The sequence below is a fragment of the Crocodylus porosus genome, unplaced genomic scaffold, assembly GCF_001723895.1.
Source record: "Crocodylus porosus isolate Cpor-Errol unplaced genomic scaffold, CroPor_comp1, whole genome shotgun sequence".
Classification (NCBI taxonomy): Eukaryota; Metazoa; Chordata; order Crocodylia; family Crocodylidae; genus Crocodylus; species Crocodylus porosus.
The window spans coordinates 135,882,996-135,886,365 of record NW_017728906.1 but is presented as its reverse complement, the minus strand read 5'-3'; positions in this window follow the sequence as shown (position 1 = coordinate 135,886,365).

Genomic DNA, 3,370 nt, shown 5'->3' with positions numbered 1-3,370 from the left:
CTGCAGGGAGCTGCGCCTTTCTCCTGTGGGTCTAGATGATCCACCCCAGCCCTGGGGTTCATTCACCCCTGCTTCTGCTCCTGCTCCACTCTGTCTCTCACTGCAGGGGGCCGAATCTCACCCCACCAGACATTCCCTGCCTCCCCACCCCTTTCCCTCCACTCACTAGCTGGGTGCTGTGTGTCTGTCAGTTTCTCTGTGTGTCGGTGTCTCTCTCTGTCTGCTCCTCACTCCCAAGCCACAGCCCACCCAGCCCTGCTGCTGCTTCTCACTCCTGGCCCACAGTACCCCAAATCCTGCCAGGGTGTGTAGGGACCCACCCTCCCTGCACTCCAAACCCCACACATATACCCACAGCCCCCAGCACCTTCACAAATAATCTGATCAACACACTTTAAAAGTAGCATCTCATGATTTACGTCCCAATCTCTTGATATTTTAAGAGTTTGTCTCATGATTTTTGGCATAGTGGGGTTGGTGATACTGTGGTCAGAGCAAAGCAGTTGATCAGGCCAGAAGTTCTATGTCAGGAACAAAATTAACCAAGACCAAGAAGGAGGGGTTTTTGTTTGTTTTGTTTTCGAAGATGAAGAAGGAGGGTTCTGGGCAGTGGCAACCAACATTACTGCTGCTTTGTGAAGTTTCTGCAGGAAAGAAGAAGGTTTTATAGCCCCTCCCCCCCAAGTCAGAGGCTTATGCCTCCATTGGTACACCCAAGTCAGCTGATTCTCATTGGGACCCTCATGGGAAGGCCTAGCCTGAGCTGCAGCTGGGATCTGGCCAGTTGCTTGGTTATGCTGCAGCCTGGGTGCATGTAAAAGGTCCAGGTTCAAGCCCCAGGGATCTGGATATTCAGTTGGTTTGCTGACAGGTCAGACATATGTTCAAGTGCTTTACTGGTTCTGGGCTTCTATTTGTTTCTAAAAGTTGTTCCAGAGCTATTGCAAGGCAAGTGAGGGTCACTTGTTTGTTTAGTTTCGGCGTCTGACAGTTCTGAACTGTGATATCAAACTCAAGAAGCAGTCCACAGTCATAATGCCTTTTACTTAAGATAAGCACAAATTGGGAATCTACAATAGAAGCCTCATCCTGTTTGAAATTGTCTCTTTAGTTCTGATCCTGAGCAGTCCTTTCCTGCAGTCACCTTTCCCAGCTATTTGCATTCCTTCCAATATGCTGCATCATCACATCTGACAATTGTGCCAGCTCAGATGACATTTCCAAGCAAAGGTTTCACATATTGTTCTTTGCAACACAAACTGAACTTTGTAGAGATCAGTGACCTTGCATAAGATCTCTTGCCCTTTGCTCAGTCTCTACTAAAGTTGTGACACCTTGAAAATTTCATATGGAAATAAACTGATGTTTTCTACTGTGTGCAGAAAATTTGATACTTGGCTCACAGAGATAGAAAATTTAGCAAAGAAGATTGCTTTTGTAGTACCAAACTAAATGAGCTTCATGGATGTGATAAAAGCTAAATAAAAAAAAGTAGGGGGATACATACACATGTACACATAAAAGCTCACAATTTTTCCTGTGCATGTTGCAAAATAATGTTGCTGCCCATGAAAACTGGGTTGTTTTTTTTCCTGTTTTATACTCTCTGTTCCATAAAAATACCACCTGCCAAGTTGCAGAGTATTTACTGATCTACAATAAATTCAGCATCTTCTCTAAATTTGTTAGCAGATGCTGAACTATTCTGGAATTAACTGATTTTGTGGGTACTTGTACCAATTAAATGTGTGGCAGTTTTCAGAAGTGTTGAAAGATCTAATTTTTCATTTGCATAATTGTTTGTTCTAGTTAGATGGTAGCTTAAAATCAAATGCCACAAAAAGCAGTGCAACAGAAAGGAAAGCTCAATAAATAAATAAGTAGCTATGCAGCTGAAGTGCAACTAGTTAGAGCTATTTATGTACTAGCTAAAACTAAAACTAAGCTCCCAGGCATTTCAGAAAATGCACATTTTATTATTTTTAATTAAACCTACCTTCAGATTTCTAGTTATCTCATGTAATTTAGATGCAGTGGCATAGAAATGAAGAGAAACATCAACTCGTCTGAACTGTGGATACCAAGAGTTATGATATGAGATCAAAACGTATTGCCTCACATTGGAGCTTCTGACTCCTTCTTCATCACCTTACATTCCTTCTTTGTTCCATTTGCTTTATTGTTCTTTGAACTTTAATAATACTCCCTGTGGATAAAGAACTGCAGAGTTTTTCACCTTCTGCATGATGATGCCTATCTGAACAGAGAAGAATTTTATTTAATTGCTATGGAGTAAAACTCTTCTTAACCAGCCATATTTTTTAAACTCTGAAAAAAGGGAAACTGTAAGAAAATGCAACACAACCTGTGCAAGCTCCAGAGTTGTTTACATAATATAGTTCTTAGTAATCAAACTTCCAAATACTGTAATCAGTTTACTGGTGCACTGATTTGTTTTGCACCACTTCAAAACATCTCTAAGCTAATACAAGTACCAACTAATCACTGGTTGTGTCTACACAAGATGCTAACTGTGCAGTAAGCTTGTGCAAAGTGGCTAGAATTCACTTCGGATTCAGATTCGGCTGATTCATGAGACACTGATTCAATTTGCTGATTTGAATCACTGTCTTGAATTGATTCAGTGGAATCTGATTTGGAGATTCAGCCACTGCCGAATCATCCGAATCTCCGAATTAAATAGACCCCAACCCCTGCCTGCACTCCCAGGTTGCTCCGCCCAGCCCCAGCATCCCGGCTCATAAAAAAAAAAAGAGCTCTGCCCTCACTGGCTCCTGCTAGGTTGGGGGGTGATCCCCACTGCACCCCACTGCCCCACGCTGAATGGGGAGGGGAAGGCTGTGCCATGAGCTCCCAGAAGCCCTGACAGCCACTGCAGCAGCCAGTGAGTGTGGGGCTTTTTTTCCTTTTTTTTTTAAAGCCAGGGCACTGGGCCTGGGTGGGACAGCCATTGATGGGGCTAGAAGAGTGAGCAGAGGCCAGGAGGCACTCAGGGTGACTGGGGAAGCAGACAGGGGCCTGGTGGGGGTCCCCATCCCTCCTCCTCCTCCTCAGGTCTAGCTCCCTGCAGCAGCAAGTGGGGACTGCGTGAATCTCCAAAGCTCTCCAAAGCTCTCCAAATCTTATCCAAATCGATCCGGAGTGGTGCAAATCGATTCGGACATTTTTATTAGTCTCCTGATTTGATTTGGATTCGGAGATTTGGCTGCTGAATCAGGCCAAATCTCCTTTGAATCAGATCAGCACCTGAAGCTTCACACAGCTCTACCATGCAATGGTTCATTACTTCTGCACAGTAGTGTCATGTGGCATGTAGCATGATGCAAGACTACTACGCAGTAGTAGTGTA